Below are 23,306 nucleotides of genomic sequence, written 5' to 3'. Positions count from 1 at the left end.
TACTTCATAGTAAACATGTTTCAGTCTAGAAGATGTTCTTTACTGCCAGGAGGCACAGAACAATTTTAGATTGCCACCCTGCTCTTATTCTAGAGAAATATCTGTAGACACATCTGGAGGAGAGCATAGCGCATTAGCAGGTTTGAATCCTAACAGAATTCCTTTTGAGAGGATGTTTGTTAACAGAAAGAACTAGTCAAGTTTTGGCTGACTGGGTCTCTGTTAGCATAACGTAAATCAAAATAGTCCATAAAAAAATGACAGATTATTAAGGTAGAGGTTACATTAAAATGGCAGAAGCATTAAAGTTAAGGTAAAATAATTGCAGTACAGTTTAAAAGGTTTAATAAACTGCACTGTATGTATACAGATCACAGCACTATCAATCCTGTTGGAAGTATGTAGAATGCATGATGTGCCAAAATTCTGAGATTATAATTCCATACTCTTCTGTATTCTGATGTTATCCATCTCTGGCTTCTTGGTTTTGGTGAAATCAGTGGCCTGCACCCTGGACAAGACTTATACTTCCTACAGTTAAGTTTTTGTAATTACCAGTAACTCTAGTTGTCATGATTTCTGCATCAAGGCTCAGTAAGGGTAATGGCCATTTGATGCTTATATGTCTAGATGTATCAGCAGTATTTCACAGGTAGATAGAAAGGAATTGATTTATATTGACATTTCATTCTCATATTTGTCTTGTTTGGAAAGCCATCAGGTTATCAAAAAAAGAAGATATGTAGCATGTATTCAGCTGGTTCTAATGCACGTTCTCTTACTCACTTTCCAATGCATATTACACTTTTACAGGATACTTTTTGTCTGTAAGGTGTGTGTTGACTAAAATATAACAACCCCTATGTCATTTTTTAGCAGTGCTTATGTAATTAGTTATTTTATAAGTAAGGTTATTTTAAAGAGTAATAAAACAGTTATTCTAAAATCTGCCTCAAGCTTTGAGGCTGGAGAAGTTCTTTTGAGAAAGATGAATTGCTTTATATTATTGAGGACATTCCTCAGCTGTCAAATGACATATTTTTCTGACTGTTTGGAGTTGCATGATTTTAGAATACAATTTTATAATAATATATTTTCCATGTTTGCATGTGGATAACAGAAATAAAATGAGCAATGTATTTGTGCACAGATGGATGGGAAATAGATTTTGGAAGTAAAAAAAAAAAAAAACATTTAATTCATTTAATTTTCTTTGAAATATTTGCACTTAATGTAAATAGAAAGGAGTTTGAATGATACAGCACATGTGGTACGAATAATGAGCGTACTGCAAAAAAATTAGAAAAGAAGCATTTTTAAGGGCAGTGAAAAGATCCTCCTACAGTCAGTGTGAGAGACAGGAAAGACAAAGACTAGTTAAGTGAAAGATCAAGAAACGGAATGGTGCAAAGCACTTTGGTTCAGAGAACCATTTTTGTGTTCATAAACGACAGAGTGACAATGGTCAATGTAGAAAGCAAGAAGGAATAATAATGCATTTCTGAACTGCTTAGGACTGGTGATGTGTGTGACAGAGTGTGTGTGTGTGTGTGTGTGCATGTGTGCCCAAACATTGGGGGGGCATTCCCATAGAGGGTGTTCCATATGAAGGAAAGACGAAATGAGAAAACAGATTGTCTGGCAGAAAACTTGGAGTCAGGGATGAAGAAAGTGTGGGAGCCCCTGGAATAAAGCATGACAAAAGAGGTTATATATAGCCTTATGGAGGTGGTTGGCATCAGGTGACAGGCAGCAAGGCCAAAGGAAGCAGCACGTTGTTAAATTAGGGAAACTAATCTGAAATTATCAACGTAGTAGCAAACATACTAAGCCAGGAGGGTTTACAGTACTTTTAAAAATCAGAATATTCCTAGGCATATAAACATGATGCTTGCTGAATTTTTTGTTCTCTGTGATATATTAATATGTGTAATATCCTCCTATATTTGTCTACAGTACGTAAAGTCACAGTTTACTGAACAGATTTAAATCATCTGCCTGAAGCACAAACGAGGTTTTGTAGCCCATCCCTTCAGCTATACTTGGGTATGTATATGCATTTTTTCCATAAATGTTTGCTTTTTATGTGTCTTTTTTAAGTCAAATAAATGTTATAATTTATGTAATACCTTCTGTTTTGAATACCTAAGGACATAAAATTGAGAAATCAGAATTTTGGAAACACTGTACTTGACAGAACTTGTAATTTCCATACACTAAGTAGCATGAGAGGGATTTAAACTGCTGAACTGCTATGTAAAGCTTCTCAGTAAACAGGCAGCATAACTGATTATTAATGGCCTTGAATCTGGTAAAATATTAATAATACAAGTGTGTTGTGAGGTTCAACGGTGTAAGTAATCTTTTTGTCTTGTCAGATGTTACTACAAATGAAATGAAGTCAGGACATGTGCTAATGGAAAATACCAAAATCTAGCACTGCACTGACATACAGTAGGTATATATATATATGTATATAGTGATTGCAAGAAACTTTATGAGTTATCAAGTGAATATCATTTAGGGTTCAGTACTAAGAAATGTAGAATTAATAATAACACATGAATAAGCAAATGGGTCAGAGTCTTGACGAAAAAATCAGATTGCTACAAAGAACAAAAGTAGTCTGTTCCACTTGGAGGGCATCATATTTGCTGTAGAGACTTGTTTCGGAATTAAACTTATAGATTGATCTAAGTATTAAGGGTAGGGTGGGCAAGGGCTGTATTACTTCTGCGGTGGGAAGAGATAATAAGGGTCATGTGCTGAGAGCCTGACTTTACAGAGAGAGAGGTGTAACATTAGTCCACGTATGTGTAAGACTAGAAGGGATGTCTGCAGCTACTAAACACAGGAAGTATGCAGCAGATGTCGTCACATAATGTCACTGCATGTCACAGCACCAAAAAAAGGTGCCTGAGAGACAAGGCAGGTGGATGAACATATGTACTCACCCACTAAAAGGCAATCCTATTCACATGGCAAAATGTTATTATCCCTGAATGGCTCTGTAAAGGAATTCCTGTTTATTCCTACCTAGCTATAAATCACTTCATGGAAGATTAAATGAACAGTGTATGCAAAATGCCTAAATTTCTTCTCATTCTTTTTTCCTCAAAGATGTTGGAAACAAAATTCTCACTTGGAATGACAACTGTAAAGAACATTAACACTAGCAAGATTATCAGTACATTCTCAGGTTTAGAAGAACAACAAGGTGAAAGGCTCCAGACTCTACTTAAAAAGTTTTTCTTACATTAAAGAGTCAGAATTAGAAATATCAAAAGAGCAAGTAGGTTGTGAAGGGTTACACTGATGGACACTCACATGCGTGCGCACACACACACACACACACACATATATATATATATATATATATATATATATATATATATATATATATATAGTCTATATTTATCTGTGTGTGTGTGTGTGCATGTATATACATATATATATATATATATATATATATATATATATATATATATATATATATATACACACACACACACACACATATATATATATATATATATATATATATATATATACATATATTTGTCCCGGTCCCCTTCAATAACACACATCACACCAAATGACATTTGACGACCTTTATTAAATTTCCATAACATAGCTTTGATCACCAACTTTATTAATTACAACTATTCATGATATAATTGAAACTAGAATACAGCATAACATCATTGTAATGTTAATAAGGGCAGCGTACCTACTCACCCTGCCCCAGTAAGCAGCATCCATACCTCTACTTGCTTTACTTATGAAGCAGCGTCCCATCTCACTTCATGCACCATTCATTGTAATGTTAATCAGGGCAGCGTACCTACTCACCCTGCCCAACAAGCAGGGTCCATACCTCTGCTCACTTACTTTACTTATGAAGCAACGTCCCAACTCACTTCATACACCATCCATTAAATTACCATCCACCAAATAAGCACCATCCTTACCTCAGCTTTCTTATCTATTCATCAAGCTTCCTCCAACTACTCATTTCCTTTCCCCAGATCCTTGAAATGAACATCCAGACATCAGAGGGGGAACAGGAGAGGGCAAGCCTATCCCTCTTCTCCGTCAACCAGCCAGACCCGGCTGATCCCCCTCCCTTCAACCCAAAATTGTTCAATCCACTTCCCATAAAGGGAAGGGTCAAGCCAACCATCATTTGGTGTACAGTAATTACCCAGACATTACCAGCCCCTGGCAATTACCTAATGCTTACCAAATTATCACCTGCCACTGGAGCAAGAATACTCAACCCCAACCACCAACGCTACCTGACCTCTAGCAAGGAAGACCCCAGCTAACATACAATGATAAATTCAGTTCTGATACTCCCCAGCAATTTCAAGCAAAGACATTACCTTGAGACTACATATTCAGCTGCACTGCTGGAAAACAGAACTTCATTCATCCCCTCCATCAGCTACCACATTCCTCAACCTTCAATCTTGCCTGTTGAGTCCACGTTCCTTTAGCCCATCAAGTAAAATCTAATCTGCACATCCCATCTGCCACCTCAGTGTTGTCCAATGACCCCACCGCTTATTCGAAACCAAAGCATGATCTGGGAACGCTCTGCATCTCACCATTGGAACTTTCCACACCATCATCTACAAAGAAAAGGACAAAGTAAATCCTCTAATATGTAAGGAGAAGGCTGCATGTTATACCCACGTATTCCAAACTACAGACACCGCTTTCCAAGACCCCATCTTTCAATCCACCACATGATGCCTTCTGCACTTTAGCAATTTCCATCCGTAACTGTTGCCCACCTGTGCTCCCCATGTGTAAACTCCTTGTTCACCACCGCTTCCATTATCTGCAAATTCACTGTGTGTCGCCACAACTGGTACTCAGCACTCCACCATCTACAAAGAAAAGGAGAAAAGTAAATCCTCTAATATGTAAAGAGAAGGCTCCACCTTATACCCACCTATTCTAAATTACAGCCACAGCATTCCAAGACCCCATCTGCAAGAAAGGAAAGATATGTAAATACATAACACACATTCCAAAACAACTTCCAAGACAACCTATCCTGCCCAACCTATCCTGCCATCCCAGCAAGGAATATACCACCGCCACTCACATCTACAACAAAGCAGCCATAAGAGAAGCTATGCTTCCAATGACCATATCCAATCATGCCTCTCAACTGTACAGATTTTTCACAGAATGTCCAGATTTTTGCCTCATATTTTTGCTCCATTTTTCATAAAATTGTTTTCTGGCAAATTACTGGCAAATCATTAAGTACTGACATTAGAAAATAATGAGACATTTGAGTTTCAGACTTCATACCCTTCAGAAAATTCATGCTAATGCAAAGCCTGTTATTGTATTAACTTTCTAAGTTTGTAAGAGCAATATTTAAAAAAAAATGTCCCTATTTTTGGGCCTTTGTCCCACTTTTATAAATGGCTTTGTCCAGATTTCTTGCTCCAAGAGGTTGAGAGGTATGTATCCAATACCCAAGATAAATTGAACTACCAGTGCAGTATGTTAAAGCTAAACCCTACACATGAAGGGACCAATCAATATCCACAACCAGGTAACCTTGCTATGAAAATATATAGATTTTATTATTTGTAGTCTCAAAATATTATTTGCCATTTTTTTTTCATATAGCTAATAACATTTTCAGCACATTCAATAACCTACGAATAAGGTGGTATAACTGTTAATGTCTGTCAAGGAGAAGTCAGCCTCAGAATGTACTAATATACTAATTTATACATTATGAAATATCCTGAAAAGTTTCCAAGTCATTTAAATGCTAGAGCTATCAGTGATGTGAAACCATGGACTGAAGGACTAAATAACTGAATTCTTAACTGATTTTATTTTGTTTACTGGAAATGTGAAACTAAACAAATCCATTTATTTACAGTAGTGACCTAGGGAGAAATGGTCCAGTTTAACAAAACTACAAAGGACTGACACCAACGTGGAGAGCTTGGACATCCAGCATCCACACGTGTGCCAATCCATAGAAAATACATTTCGAAGGGGCACCCTTGGCATGATTGTGCAAAAGAACAAGAAATGTAACTACCAGTGACAGCAATACCTCCATTGCTATACACCTCAACAAAGGCAACCATTCACTTTCCGATACATCTGCCAAAGCTTCCCACAAATATGAATTCCACTGCAAAGGATCACTGTTGAATAAGGCAAGCATGTCCGTTTCTGTGCCGAATCATTCCTGCAGGAGGCGGAAGGGGAAGAAACCAGGCTCTGATCCTATTGCAAGTTAAACATCCTTGAAGCTAGACAACCTCCCCACCATACTGTTCTTGCCTCCACCAATGATCAGCTGTATAAGACCAATGATTTGCCCTATCAACGAGCAGCCTTGCCAGCATTCCACCTGAATGTTGCCACACACTGACCCCAGAGTGGGGAGCATGAGGAAAGCCAAATGCCATCACCATGCCTGCCCTGCATTCAAACCCCATGCATCGATACATGGGGAAGACAAACATCTGGTTCTTGCTAGATTTTTTTTTTTTAATAGACTACCCTTCCAAGCCCCTGTTTGCCTGCCATTCACTCCACTCCTCCATTCCAATGGGTTCTCATTCAAAGCGACCGTCAAATCTCCAACTCATCTTTCCAACACCCATCTCACACTAGGCATTCCTCCTGTGCAACCCAAACAATCTGTGCTGCCAAGAGCCTTTGGCCATGATCTCCAGACACACACCACCACTGCACATGCACGGCAACCACAGTCAGACCAATCCACCCAAAGCCCGGGAAAGTCATCCACGGCCCCAGCAAAGCGAAATGAGGAATCACGGGCCCAAAGTTCGAACCGAAAGTGCCCGCCATGTTAACGGAGATGCATCAAATGCACAGCCCCTACAAGCCACAGCATTGGAGGCCACCCATCCCTGTTTTTTTTTTTTCTCTCTCTCTCTCTCTTTTTTATTTTTTGCAAGCTATCCCAGGCCCCCCCACATAACCACACAGATGCATGGACAACAAATCAATTGCCATTAAGCAAAAACATCCAGACAAATTCACCTGTCTCCATAAAAATGTTCATTCACCTGGCTCGTGTCAAACCACAGGTTCCATGTGTGTTGCCCTCTGAAGTGTATGACCACAAAATCACACCAATTAGTCATCCGATACAGTTATTGAATTATTCCCTAGAATTTCCCGATCAGGCTAACCACACTCGGCAATGCTCATCCATGGAGGGGACCAAGGGACAGCACACCTTCAAAATGTATAGAGAAGAACAGAATCAAACATCAGCAGAGATGCATGACCACAACTCAGAAGACACACACACACCTTGCAAAGAAGCCTGAAAAGCCAAGACACCCACAGCAAACTGCAGCAAATCTATACCCCCAGCATCACATCAACGCATATACAGCCATTCCCCACCACTCATGTACCACCACCCAGAACCAGAAGCTCAAGCAATGAGGAACCCTGGAAACCAAAATAGTATAATCAAGGTAAGCAAGCATCATCATTCCCCATACTGTCAACTTCCAGTAGGCAGTACCTAAAGGCAACCACAGTGTGCTCACAGATCCAGCCACCCCCACATGCAATGCAAATGTTCCATTTTTGTGTTGCTCTCTCTCTTCCTTTCAAAGACATACAGATTATTTTCCCTACAGACAAAACATGGAATACAATTCTAAATCATCTGTTGACCAAACCACAAACACAAATGTCTCCCATCCGAGCAAACCAAGAATGCAGCCCGTTGCCACCGGAAAACACCAGCCACCATGCAGGCCATAAACCAACCAAGACAAAAGGGGCCACTCATGAAAGGAGGCCCCAATCCACCCAGGCACCACACACACACCAGGTCTGCCTGTTCAGATGGAGACCTGCACAATCTCTGATCCTTCTCCCCCCCCCCTTTTTTTTTTTCTTTACCATTCATTATATAGGGACAGAATTGCAGCTACTCTGCCCCACCACAACACCCCGAATGGACACCCGGCCAGAACAACAACATCCCACTGAATGAATACTTACAAATTGTTGAAAGGTATGCCTTGCACTACCTGCTCCCCACTGCTGTTACTGCTACACCACGCATGCGCAATGCGAGGGCGGTACATGAATTACCTCTTAGACCATGAAAACGTCTCACCAACAGGCTAATCTATCATTTAACCTGCAACTATGCCTTACCTCCTCCCTTTTCTCTTGTTTTTTTTTTTTTTTTCCGAGGAAGAGCCAAAGAAGCCAGATCCCTACACTGACAGCGCCAAACGAAACAGTCCAACTACTAACGTAGTTCTTTAGGTAGTTTTCCCTCTCTCATTTTTTTTTTTAATTTACTTTGAGTGAAGCCCTGTGTAATCAGCACATGCGCCCTGTCCCTCCTGTCACAGGGGTGCCCCCAAGCCCAGGAAGCAGCTAACACACGCTGGAAGAGGACATGTACAGTCCCTGGAAACGCTCCACCATGAAATCCACCTCCAACAGAGGTGGAATCAAACAAAAGTACCATGACAACAAACCCAGTCCATAAGAACCTAGACCAGCTCACCCGCTACTCTTACATTAAACTCACTCTAACGTAAGTACGAGCTATCAACCTCGTCAACTAGAAAACATCACTGTGACGTACCATTGAAAAGAGCTCATAGCAGAGACTATACAAAAGAGCCAATGGGGGGGGGGCACACAACAACAAATATTTCTGCTTGCACCTCAAAAGCATGGTCACTTTTTAGTACTGCATGTTATCCTGCACTTTGCTGTGTTCTCCTGCCTTTTACTAATACCTTAAAGCCAGTTAACAGTACAAAATTTAACAAATCAGTCAGCTAAGTAGGTCAGAAATAGAAACATTTTCTTTTATTCGAGTACCACGACTAACCCACTCTACTGCCCAAAGTACTCAAACCTCCACCCCACTTCTGCTCCAATCCTAACCCATCAGTAAACAGAAACATACATAAATTACCCAGCTCTTCTGTGTACATATTTATTAATCCAAGGCCTACCTGATCCCTTACTACCAGCAGGTCGTCATGGACGTAAGCCTGCACTGTAGCAAGTTCACGCCAAAATGTGACTGCTTAACCCAACTACACTAGCCTAAACCTCTTAAGCCCCTCCCCATCACTATCTCACTTCCTCACAACCATCCCTGCCTCCACTTAACCCTTTCACCTCCCCAACCCACTTAACTCCCCTTAATATTAACCTAACTCCCCTCAATGAAAATGTTCCGTGACAACTTAGTTTGTTGCCAAACTTCATATATATATATATATATATATATATATATGTATACATGCACATTATTAGAAGGTAATGAGCAATGTTACTAGAAACAGTATAGGCCCGATTCCAAAAGACTTGCTCTCAGTGTAAGTGACCACTTACAGTGAGAGCAGACTGGGAACAAATGTTCTGGGATCTAGCTTCGATGGAAGTCTGTTTACAGATAGGACTGACACTGAAGTAGGTCACTTACACTGAGAGAAAATCTTTCTGAATCAAGAGAGAGTTACACTGAGAGCAATTCTTTTAGAATCTGGCCAAATGCTTTTTTATTTTGAATCATTTGTGGTATTCATTGGTTAAAAATGAAACATTGCATAAATAAATAATGGAATGCAATATGCATGCAGAAATATTAGCAGCTTTTAACAATTGTTTGTTTGTGTCTTTCGGCTTTTCCCGGTTAGGGGTCGCCACAGCGGAACTCCAGTCCGCTAATGATTGGCAGTTGATTTTTACGTACCGGTTTGCCAAGCCTGACGCACAACCTTCAACGAAGGTACGCCCATTCACTCATGTCTCCGCGCAGAAGACGCTTCGGCTTGTCAAGCCTGACGCACAACCTTCAACGAAGGTACACCCATTCACACATGTCTCCACGCAGAAGACGCTCTAGCTGAGAATCAAACCAGACAGCATCTTACTGTGAGGCGACAACGCTACCACAGCACCACCACCGCGGGTCTATACAATAACCAAGAGTGCGGGCGGCGCAGTGGTGCAGCGGTTAATGCTGTCGCCTCACAGCAAGAGGTTCTCCGGTTCGATTCTCAGCTGGGGTGCCTTCTGTGCGGAGTTTGCATGTTCTCCCTGCGTTCGCGTGGGTTTCCTCCTGGTACTCCGGTTTCCTCCCACATTCTAAAGACATGCTTCTGGAGCATTTCTCCCCGGGCCTCCGCTGAAAACAGGATCTGTGGAACCTAGTCGGACTTTCCCGGTCAACAAATGTTAAATAAATAAATAAAATAAATTAAACTGTGCAGCAAAGATTGTGTTACAGAAGATTGGTAGTGAATGACTTTGGCTTTATTCGGCTATATAAAATGGAATAAGATTGTCCACTCAAAGGGCAGTTGATGTCTGTACAGAAAACAGGATATCTTGTTGGACAAATAGTATGTTAGCTACTTAGTTCAGAACAATGTATGAATCTATGGAGGAGGTAAGGTTGTAGGATGAGGCAGAAGTATTTGATATAATGGGCTAAAGCTGCATGTTGAAGTGAAAGCAGTACTTGTGTATAACTGAAGCAATTTGAGATGCAGAGTTACTGGACAGTGAGAAAATAAAATAGGCATGCCACATTTACCTGTACAAGGCCAACTGGAATTTTTTTAGCTGACTCTAGCAATACAGATGAAGTCCATGCATTGCTAAAATCTCTGGTAAAGAATGCATTGATGTATTTTTATGAGCTCGTGGAATATTGCTAAATTCTTTTCTAGAAGGTCACAGCTTTCTAGCATATAACCATTTAAAATCGGTAAACAGGAAAGGCACATTCATTGCATGGAGCTCTTGTAGATGAATTTGTTTTTCCATTTGTATACATGTAGTCGAAAATATTGAGTCTGTGCTACAGACCAAAAAAACCCCATTTTGAATGTCACTTTTTTTTGTGATCTGCTTCAAGCACATGCAGTTGGTCTGCTGTTTTTTCCATTACTTTTACAACTGGCCACTTGAATGCTATAAAAATATGTTGATATGTTTGTTGTGTTAGAAGAACCCCCCTCCCCCTCCTTTTATAGAAGTATTTGATATGACAAATTCCATCACTTCTGCAGCACGTTTTCATTTAGCTATTGATTTGTTACCATGGCACTGACTTATTTGCATGTAGTTAATGCTATTTTGTTATTGCTGATCTTGTACTAGTGATCATATTACTGCATTTCTATATAAGAACTTCTTTACAGAAGTATGATAATTTGGCTGGTAGTTGAAATTAGTGAGCATTTCTGTTTCATTTGATGTAATAGTTGTAAAGTGGAGGGTTGACATTTTGGAGTTGCATTATTGTTACTAGTGATGTCAGCAAGTGATATATGAATTTCATGAAATGCTTTGAACTGTTAATGATCTTGTTTTCTATATTTTTTAAATTGTTTCCTGCATAATTTCTTGCATCAGCTAAGCATGTACATCATACTTTGTGTATTTCAAGTATTTGTTTGTATATTTTGTTGTGACATTAGCTATTTTTGCTTACATGGATGTGCTGTTGCTTTAAAACTTGCACGCACCACGTCATGAATGGTAACACAAAACAAAAAGCATAATCATTCTTGGTTAGTCATTTTAATATGAGTTTCTAGTTCACCTCTTTCTTTTAGTACTTTGAATTTGTTTAGAGTTTAATGTCTCACTGTATGGAATGTTCATAAAATGCTGCTGTCTTGGAATTCAGATGTCATCCCAGATGACAAATATAAGATGATTTCCTATTTGTAGTCAGGCCTAAAGAGGTTTTGTTTTTGGCTTTGTTTTTAGTACATATTCAGTTGCTTTACTAGCTGCAGAATGCTTGAATTTAAAACATTCCATTCATCAACAGTCAGATAATGAAAAAAATCAGATGTGAAGTTCTGTGTTAGTTATATTCTGTTTGTCAGTGTGGAATGATAGAAGGGGCAGAAGCGTATTTAAAATAGATATCTCTCTCTAGGAGGATAGTTGAAGCAAGTGATATGAAGCACAGGGTGGCACCCCAACTGACCTCAGGAATTACAGGTCTTTCAGACTGATGATTCTTATTTGCAAAGTTGTGGAGCATATTACAACTGGCCTATTATACCATGACCCCCCCGAAACGTGCACGCTGATTGGCCAGCGTGCCCGTTGTAAATCGAGTTATACTAATGGAAAAAGGTCCGGTCCCCCGGACTTTTTTCCCTTAGTATAACTCGTTTTTTAAAAACACTGTCTCGCTATGTTAAATGGGTTTAACATAGCGAGACAGCTTTAAAATAAGCAACGGAGATCTCCGTTGCTTATTTTAAAGCTGTCTCGCCATGTTAAACCCATTTAACATAGCGAGACATGTTTAAAGCAACGGAGAAAGCAAGATCTCCGTTGCTTTTTGTGTCTCGCTATGTTAAATGAGTTTAACATAGCGAGACAGTTTTAAAATAAGCAACGGAGATGTCCGTTGCTTATTTTAACTGTCTCGCTATGTTAAACTCATTTAACATAGCGAGACATAAAAGCAACGGAGATCTTGATTTCTCCGCTTTTGCTCACAGCTCTGATGTACTGCGCAGGCGCAGTACATCAGAACTGCCGAATGCCAGACATCTGCGGAAGGGCAGTAAACAGGCATTATACTATGCCATTATTTAAGAAACGTAACAGTTTCTTTTCTTAAATAATGTCATGGTATAATAATAACCGCCTGGGTGGGTAATGCTAAATTACCCACGGTTGGCTTTGTTTGGTCCTCGGGCCCTCGGGACCAAACCACGCCAACCGTGGGTAAATTTAGCATTACCCACACCCAGGCGTGGGTTATTGCTATAATAAACTATGACATTAAAAATTGCGTCATTCTAGACCCGCAGCAGTTTGCCTTTGTTAAGAGTAGATCCTGTCTGATTAACTTTGTTAACTTAATATGAAAAAGTAAAGCAATCTGCTCTGCTGACAGTATTCATAGCTAACATAACTCTCAACTGTCCAGATTTCTGAGGCATGTGCAGATTTTTGCCTCATATTTTTGGTCTGTTGCTCATAAAATGTATATGTTTTTGGCAAATCACCAAGGATTGAAGTCACTAAATGATTATATACGTTTGAGTTTTGGACTTCATTTCTATCAGGAAATGCATGCTGACACAAATCATGTTATACTAGCAACTTTATATGAGTGCTATTTAAAATCTGTCCCTATTTTTAGACCTTTGCCTCCCCATTATTTTAGACTTTGTTCAGATTTGTTGCCCTAAGGGGTTAAGAGGTATAATGGCATACCCTGGCCTGGCCAAGGCCTTTTGACACTGTACCACATGGTAGCATAGTTACAAATAGATCCCTGTGTAATAAGATTATAGTAAACTGGATTAGTGACAGAACCCATATGGAAGAGGTGCATCATGAAAGAGTATAAAGGTAACCAGTGCTGCTCCACAGGGTGCTGAGATGTGACCCATTTTGATTGGAATTTACTTTTTCGGCCTCCACACCACAAACCAAAACCTCTGGCTAACCAAGTGTGCAGACGACTGCAGATTGGAAGTCATTGTCAAGACGTCCTGTGACATCCAAGCCCTATAACAAGAACATTCACTTGTAGACACCTAGTGTGCTAACACTGAGCTCATGTTAATTGCTAAAACATGTATATAGTTGTGTTTGGTAAAACATCCCTTCCCCAGCATATGACATAGTTGTTAGAGGACTTGGTACTCAGGTTGATAATTCCCTTTCCTTTGATCATCACATAATGAGAGTAATGAAAAAGTCATTCTCCTTTGTGCAGCTGATTGCAAATGGGAACTCTTCCCAATCCAAAGAGGCCATCATCCTAATATATTCAGCATTGATTAGGCCAGTTATTAAATACAGTTCCCACTTTGGGATGAACTTCTCTAGATATGTCAAACAACTAGAAGGTCCTAGAGTTTCCTAACTAAGAAGATCACTGGCTTAAATGTCGCAACCTGAAAAGACTGGATGCAGTTTCCCTTATTCAATGTCTTATAGACTCCTGAGACAGACCTATCCCTCTTTGTCCCTAATGCTCACTAAGAGGGTGAGACATTTGAAATTTGTCCAACAAAAAGTATTGTTTACAGTGGACTTTTCCCTCTCTTGGAAATGTTACTATCTACATATTTATACAGTATTAGCAGTACTTTTGTTTGGGATTGGGAAACTTGTGCTTTTACATGGTAGCAAGAAATTACTTTCTGAATGCTCAGAAATTAAAATGCAAAAATATGAAATATCTAGTCTGTCTGCATAATCAACAATATAAATGACATTTAGTATTTGCCAAATAGTAGTAATTATAGCGTAAGTATTAATGACAACATCTAAGGTTTCACCTAATGTTATACTATAGTTTGTAGGTGTATTGTTTTTAGAAGTATGGTACTTTTCCATTATCAGGGCAATATTGTTAACTATAATAAACAGATAATGGTCTTCCTAAAGGTGGGAAAAAGCTGAACTGCGTTTCTCTTCAGAAACACATGCTCCATTTTTTCTTCCTTTTAAAGAACAAACTTCCAGAAGTTTAAGATCACTTACATGATTCTGAATGAAGACATTACCTTCCCTGGGAAATGACAGATTAGAAATGGAAAGTAGCGATGTTTATTTATTAATCATAGTCTGCGCAGCTTTTCTGTGGAATAATTAGTTATCTACTCTTTTTTTAGGCAGATGTTTTTTCAAATGTTACAAAAAATTCAACATATTAGAAGTAGAATTTCACCGAGCAGTGTACATTTGCGATGATTTCTAGTTATTATTATTTTTTTTGTTTTGTTTAAGGCATGCCTCACAACTTCCTAGAAATAGAGAATGTCCACATTTTGCCTTATATTTCTGTCTGTTCCTAATAACATTTGTGGCGCTGAATTGAATACTAAAGTTATGAAACAGTGACAGTTTGTTTTTACACGTCATATCTTTCAGCAAATGCATGCTAATGCAAGCTGTCATTCTGGCAACTTTATAAGTGTATAGGAGCAACATTTCATCATGTCATATTTGTTATCTCTGTAGTTATAGTATACTTAATGTACGTAAGTCATTTCTCAGCATGAAGTGTTAAGGCAGAAACGTACTCGTACGTATGTGTGCTGCTGTCATAATGTTTAAAAACACTATGTCAGCCCAGTGCATGTTTCTCAATCAATCAGGGACACATTTCAACAGAATCATGGACAAATCCAAAGCAAATCATGGACACTTTTAAAATATTAATACTATTAACACAAGACAATCGCAGAATAAGTGAATGTGAACTGATATACATTTGCTGAAGTAAAATAAGTCTATAATTGTTATTGTCAAACAAAAAAAAAAAAAGAATGTTGTTTTCCAATGTTGGGCTGATCAACGAAACCGCAAAACTGCTCATTAACAGTGTTGCCCTAATAACGGAAAAGTACCAGAAATATTAATGTACAAATAATGAAGACTTCTTATCTTTATAGTTACTAGCAAAAAAAAATAGACATTTCCCCACCAACAGAGCATTACGCATGGAAGTTGATAGTGCATTTTTCTGTCTTGCACTGTGCAAAAACTATATATCAGTCTCTCATTAAAATATGAATGTAGGCATGAAAATAGAAATGTGACAAGCCACTGTCTTAAATGCAGTGTACCCTAGATTTACACTCTTACAGTAATTTTGTTTGTTACACCTTGCCCTTTTATATGCTGACTATATTAATTGTTAAGTCATTTCTTTAAGGAATTCTTCTCCCCAGAAATGGCAGATTGGCATAAGATGCTATGGGTGTTAAAAAGAAGTATACAAAAATGTGCTTTAGGTATTGTTTTAATAGATGAGGGTGAACTTTTTGTTAGGAACTTCTGGGGTCTTTCTGGCTGTAAGATATTCTTGGCTACATGCATGCTGAAGGGGTCATTTTGGGCTGAGTATAGAGAGATGATAATGTCTTTTGACTTGGATGGCATACATTTAGAAATCAGTCGGGCTATAGAAAGATTTCCTAGCTATTGTTGTTAATTGATCATCAAAGGAGATGGACTGGTCAACCCAGATGCCAAGATCCCTGACAGCCATATCCATTTGATTTAGGGTTCTGGTAATACTTCAAGTTGTAGGTGAAGAGTGTTTGCCAAATGTGACAATACTATGTTTTACATCCACTGTAAGTCCTTTCTCTGTTCTCCCCTCATTTGTATGGATTAGATCTAGTGATTATGTGTTTGGGAGAAATTGGATGACAGTCATCAGCAAGTTTGGTTAGCCATAGATTAGAGTTTATGGTATGAAGGTCAAAAAATAAATTACAAGTAGGAGCAGGTCACATTGCTAAGACCCAATTGAATTCACATATCACTTTCTTGTTTTCTGAAATGGCATTGATCATATTAATTATATAAGTTTTACCTTTCTGCCAATTTGCAGCCCATTTTACCAATAAGAGTCTACCATTAGGTCTTTTAACTTACTTGCAATGCCAACATGGAGTATACTGTAAAAAGCTTAGGCTAGGTCCAACTATGTGGACTGAGTGGCCTCTCTTCACTGCCTATATAATTCTTTTGAAGAAATTTACTAAATTAAGTAGCCTTGCCCTACTCTTTTTATTAAACCAAAATATCATGGAGCCAGTTGTCAGCATATCCAGTCTGCAGAGCAGCATCAGATAGGAATGAACCCTTCTAGCTTGTTTATGCATCTCCCACATCAGTAGTATAGTCTGTTGCCACTTCCAGGGCCCCTTGCTTCCAGCTTGCTTTAAAAATATGTAGGGGTAGATTAGTGCCAGCATTTCCTTGATATTTATTTGGTCTGTGTCCCACTTGCTTTAGCCTTGCATTGGGCCTATATGAGCTCCCCAAGCATAATTTAAGGCCTTCTATATTAGGCAGTGGTAGTAATGACGGCATCAGCAAGAATCCCTTCGTTGGCCTACACTTGTTAAGTCTACCACTGAACTCCCTTTTTTTTTTTCAAATACATATTGAACTCCCTTTTGATTGTGAGAATCAATGTTTAGGGTTTTGTAAGGAGAATGCTGGTGTTGCTTCCAAATATTTTTGAGGTACCACTGAATTTTTTCAAGCATGTAGTCTAGTTAATGGTCCATAATGATAGAAGCATACATGTAATCCAGATCCTTCCAGAAGGACTTTGGTGTAATATATTCTCTGCACTATATGGGTAAATAACAAGTACAGCATTTAGAGTTTTTCCTGTGGAAAGAACAGTCTGCACAATATGGTGTCCAGTACTCTCCCAAAAAGGCCTAGGTGACTCTGGACATCAGGCTACATTAGTGAGTATTTAGGGGAAATTTCTAGATTGGTCATACCGTGAATAATGTTGTTCAGAAAGCTGTGAATCTGCTGTTGGATTTTTCTTGAAGTAGATAGTCTTCCAGATTCAGAAAAATATGGACTGCTGTCATTTAAAATAAGCAAAGGCCAGAGCTGAGTATATGACATTCTCTGGGCACAGGGCGCCAGATGCAAGGAGTTAAACTGAAAGTGTTTTAACCCTACTACAAATATGGGGAACTGGCTGCATTCTTGGTCAGTAAGGATATGGAAATAGGCATCTTTCTTTTTCAGGGTTATCATCTGGACAGCCTGTGTAAGCAGAGAGAAAGGGCACGTGGTAAGCATTTTGATTTCTTTTTTCAGTCAGGACATTGTTTAGTCTGGGAGATGCCTATAATGTACCTTCAAGAGACATCCTTTTCTGGTACTAGGAATAGCCTTAAATAAAATCATTGTCCACTGCAATACTGATGGGAACTCTATGATGGCTCTGGCTTTTAGCAGCTGATGCAGAATACGCAGTGATAAGGAAATAATGCTGGGGGGAGGTGTACTATCACAAAAGGATTAGAAGGCTTTGAACTCTATTTTTATTAATGTTATGTATTTACTTCTTAAATCTACAGTTCCATGGCTATGCTGAGATATTTCTTCTTGAAGTCTGAAATTCTTAATAGTATGAGGTGCAAGGGAGGGATTTAGCACAAGTGGTCAAAATAAGAGGATGAAACATTATTTATAAATCTGCACTGCTTGCAGAGCCGGAAGAAGAAGAAGATTGCTTGCAGAAACCAGCTGAGGATGTACTTGATCTACAATATTTAGGAAAGAAACTTTTTTAAAGGCTCCCGAATCAGTCAGCAATAGTCTTAAACATTTTCAAAGCTTACATCAGCAACCTAGAATTCTCTATCCCAAATCAGAAAACAAGAAGATGCTGACACATTAAGAAAAACTCTTACTGAGCACCTTATAAAGAAATACAAATGTCATTAATTCCAAAATGGCCACAGCCAAACACAGTTTATACCTGTAGTATTTATTATGTACATTGTACGTTTTAAACCTTCTTATTCCCCTTTAACATAGTATCTGTATTTTTGATCAGTCATGAAGAGTTGGGAAGTCTGATATGGAGTTAATGATAGCTCCAAATTTATAGGTATCTACATAACTTTTAAAACTCTTAGTTCTCTCAAGTCCTTCCCCTGCCTGATGGGTTTTTGTGATAACGTGCCCACTTGTGAATACTGGCCCAAACTTACCCCTCAACCCCTTGGTTAACCCACTTGTAGTTCCAGTCGGGGAAAAAAGGAGCCATTTAAGAGTACAGCCAAAGAGTCATACGGACAACATCACCATCCTGTTTAAAACTACAACTACTCCTCGACCCCTTGTTTAACCCACTTGTAGTGCCAGTCGGGGAAAAAAGAAGCGGTTTAAGAGTATGGCTAAAGAGTCATACGGACAACATCACCATCATATTTAAAACTACAATGTATGGATAATACTTATTCTTCCTAATCTACTGTAAAAGTCAATGTTACCTAAACTAAAGCCTATTGCTGGTACAGGGCAGCTGTAGTGAGCACGATATCACATTCATTTAGCCTCCCTACCCCTGGCCCACCTTTAATTAGTGAGTTATCCTATCCCTAATCTCTGCATCGATAGTTATCTAGTGTGATGTATTTTCAATCCCTGTTTCTCTAAACTTGCAGCAGATTATATCTCACTCCTTGTAAATTCAGGCTTGCAAGGACAGGACTGTTACCTACCTCCCTAAATTGGATAAATACCTTGCCCTACAATTTGTGTTATACTCACTGATTGTTTTTTAGGGGCTTTTCCTCTGTTTCTGTCAGAGCCCTGCTCCGTTTGCCCTTGCTATGCTCGGGCTCACTTCGCTCCTCACCCTCCCCCCATATAATTTCCTTTATACCTGTCCACATAAACCACACCGTATCTACTTCCTGATTTAACCACACCCTCCAAACACCTGTAGCTACCTCCCCTTCCTAAAGTCCCACCCCATTCATCCAGTACCATTAACCTCATCTCCCTCTTCCTGTACTACTCATCCACAAACCCTCTCCTGATCTATCTACTCTTACCCCTACCTCACGTTATAGCCTACCCACTCTTGCTCTTCTCTCCCACTCAGTCTACTCCAATATAGAGAAAGTATATCAAAATACAATCCATACTCCTAATATCAGTATTACTGATCCTTTACTCTCTCACCTCCTATCACTCACAACTCCCCTCCCCTCACTTCCTTCACACAAATGATAAAACTAAGGTCAAAACTAAATCCCTACAACATCTCACTATCTGCCCTTATATCTTCCCTCTTACCACCCCTCTTCCTGTTTCCCTTACTAGAAACCCACTCTAAATATATGAGAATGCTTCCTATAATCAAACTACCATTCCTCTCTAAACGCCTACTCCTGTCAGGCGATATCCACCTCAGCCCTGGCCCCCAGTCCCCCACCCTGATAAATTATTTAAACTCAATAAATTCTACCCATCTCCAAACCCCCAGAAGTCAGATAACTTTCTACTCCATAAACCTATGAAGCATAGTCAACAAGGTCCATGAATTCCATGCCTGGCTAACTAACTACTCACCAGACATTGTTACATTAACTGAAACTTGGCTTAAACCTTATAACCTGGACAGGGATCTCATTCCTCCTGGCTACAGCATACTCAGGCTTGATAGGCAAAAGAAAAAGGGTGGTGGAGTAGCTATTCTTTACTCCAACTACCTTACTCTAGTGAGTCCAGAAAAACCTACTCCCTCCTTCCCATCTGCTGAACTTCAACTAGCCAACCTTAAACTCAATAATTTCACTACCATTACCATTGTAGCAATCTATATCCCCCCAGGTGACAATATAACCATACTAGAAAACATCCTATCCCACCTTACATGCAGTATACAAAATGAAACCATCTTGATGGGTGATGTAAATATTGATTGGCTCACACTCCAAACTCAACCTCCTTTTTAACTTACACGGATTTAAGCAACTAATCACTTCCCCTACTCATATCAACAAACCACACCTCCCAAGCTCCCTCCTTGACTGGATTCTGCACCCCAAAAACTACCATAACTCTCAGACCCTTCCTAATGACCTAAGTGACCACTATCCTATAACAGTAATAAGACATACTCAACACTCCCCTAAACTCCACAAGTATATTACCACCCATAAACTATCAGCCTTTTCCCCGGATTCCTTCATTCTCCAACTCTCAGGAATTAACTGGTCTCACCTTACTACTCTCCCCCTAGACTATGCTGTTCATGCATTCAACTCTACCTTTCTTAACATCCTCGACTCCCAAGCCCCTCTCTGTGTAATCAGAATTAAACCCAAAGATGCTCCCTAGTGTACTAAAACTATTCGTGCCCTCATGAAAACTAGGGATAGAATATGGAAACTCTGGTTAACATCCCAGACACCCTCTCTACTACAGACCTACAAACAACTTAGAAGCCAAGCCAAAAAACACATCAACAGGGATAAAAATAACTTTTATACTAACCCACCTAATACCCTTAAATCCAACTCTAAAACATTTTGGAACTCAATCAACCACATACTATACCCTGGAAACCCATCCTTTCCAAACCCTTGCCCAAACAAAACACTTGAGGAAACAGCTATCATCTTTAATCATCACTTCATTGAATCAATATCCTCTCTAGTAAATTCACTCCCAACAATCAACAGCTCCTACAAATCCTCTCATTCTTCCTTACTTCCTAAAACCCAAGAGATTTTCTCCCTCAAAACAGTGCCAACTTCTTACATTAAATCCCTTCTATCTAAACTTAAACCTTGCTCCCCTTCACTTGACAAGCTTCCTTCCTACTTTCTACAAATTGCAGCAGAACCACTGGCCTACCCAGTATCTATCCTAGTTAATCACTCTATCTCTGAATCCTATGTCCTCTCCATATGGAAAACCTTCTATACCTTACCTATTCACAAAGGTAGAAACTCCTCTGATATAACAAACTTTAGACCAATTGCCATACTATCTCCTCTCTCCAAAATATTAGAAAAATGTATCCATAACAAGGTTATACAATACTTACTTCAGGAAAACTTACTAACTCATACTCAACATGGCTTCCGTCCCAAACACAGTACCATAACTGCACTAACATCATTTGTAAATTATCACTTGGCCGTGGAAATAATAAACTAGTCTCTACCCTGTTCCTGGATCTCTCCAAAGCCTTTGACACTGTCTCCCATCCACTTTTCCTCTCCAAACTAACAAGCCTTAATTTCTCTGCTCAGACATTATCTTGGTTTACAAGCTACCTCACTCACTGCCAACAATCAGTTAAACGGCTCTCTGCACAATCCCCCCTTCTCTCAGTGGAGATGGGTGCCCCCCAAGGATCCATCCTTGGGCCTTTACTCTGTAATATATTTACCAAACAATTACACTCCTCATGCCCCCACTCATCACTTGTGCAGTATGCTGATGACTCCACTGTCATCACAACTGCTGACAACCCATCCGACCTTCTCTCTTCAACTCAAGCAATATTCAACTCTATAGAGGCATGGCTCAGTGATAAGTTAATTCTCAATCCAAAGAAACCTAAGCTTCTCCTCTTTCTCCCCAAGAGCCTCTCTAACCTCAAATACACTTTCACCATCCAATCCTGTGACAAGACAATCATCTCAACAGAACCCAGTTCAAAACTATTGGGTGTCACTATAGACGATCAGCTTAAATTTGATATTCACATTACTAATTGCGTAAAAAAGACACATCAGCATTTCTCCTGGAGCATTTCTCCCCGGGCCTCCGCTGAAAACAGGCTCTGTGGAACCTAGTCGGACATTCCCGGTCAATAGATGTTAAATAAATAAAATAAATAAATAAATAAATAAATGAATAAAATAAATCAGAAACTCAGACATCTGTACCGAAACAAGAAATTCCTTACTATTAGGGCCAAAATAACTCTGTCATGCTTTTCTTCTTCCCACCCTACTATACAGCTGCCAAGTATTTACAAATCTAAACTCTACTCTCCTCACCAAACTAGAAACCACCTACAACAAGGTTGCTAGATTTTCAGCAAACCAAACCTATAAGACGCATCATTGCTTATCTCTTAAGCAACTAGAATGGCTAGAATTCCCCCATCTTCTCAAACTACAACAACTTCAACTAGTCCACTCCATACTTAATGTGCCATCCTTTTGTCCTAGCCTAACATCCCTCTTAACCAAGTACTCTCCTGCTAGATCCCTTCGTAGCTCTGATCAAGACTTGCTCCATATTTCTAAACCTAAATACAAAGTGGGCCACTTGCTCTACAGTTACAACCCTGCAGCTTACTGGAATAAACTCCCCCTTGAAATCAGGTCACTATATCACCCTAAACAATTCAAAGCTGCCACTCGTGAATATTTTAAGAAAAACTGGACTTGCCACTGCACATATCCACCATGACCTGTCTTCTTCCTTATGGCCTAAGTTCTATCTCTCCCTATAAGTCCATCTGTCTCTCTATAATCACCACTTGACCTTACAAGTATGCATAAATGTCTTGTAATTTCCAGTCATGTAATTGCCTGTTTGCTTGAGTAAGTAAAATTCTTTAAAATGTATGTTTATTTAAATGTTATTACCTAATCATGGTAAGCTAACATATCATTGTATCTTACTGTGGAGCTTTTCTCCCCGGGTCTCTGCTGAAAATGAGCCACTAGCTCAGTCAGACCAACCTGGTCAACAAATGTTAAATAAATAAATACTTGGTCAGCAATATGACCTTGATGTTAGCCTTGACATAAGGGAAGTAAATATGAATGAGAAGTGGTCATAGGACCAGTCCTGGAGGACAACACTAGTAACTATTTATTCTGAAGTGAACTTGATGCCTACACTAATAGATTGGGTTCTGTAAATTAATCAGTTTGCTGTCCAGCGGGTAACATAAGGATTTACATTTAATTTGATAA

At 39.2% G+C, this 23,306-nt stretch overlaps 1 protein-coding gene across 1 annotated transcript in view; it reads left to right on the top strand.

The window, feature by feature from the left end:
- The first annotated feature begins 1,963 nt into the window (after positions 1-1,963).
- Positions 1,964-23,306, top strand: part of RBFOX3 (RNA binding fox-1 homolog 3) — a 3,506,422-nt gene continuing 3,485,079 nt past the window's right edge. The window contains exon 1 of the mRNA XM_044068066.1: positions 1,964-2,046. The gene's annotated coding sequence lies outside the window, so the exon portion shown is untranslated. The remainder of the gene's footprint in view (positions 2,047-23,306) is intronic.

The sequence above is a fragment of the Protopterus annectens genome, chromosome 4.part0 (genome assembly GCF_019279795.1).
Source record: "Protopterus annectens isolate FY-2018-M chromosome 4.part0, PAN1.0, whole genome shotgun sequence".
Taxonomy (NCBI): Eukaryota; Metazoa; Chordata; order Ceratodontiformes; family Protopteridae; genus Protopterus; species Protopterus annectens.
The sequence above is the reverse complement of the archived record's forward strand: the minus strand, read 5'-3'. Positions and strand labels throughout refer to the sequence as shown.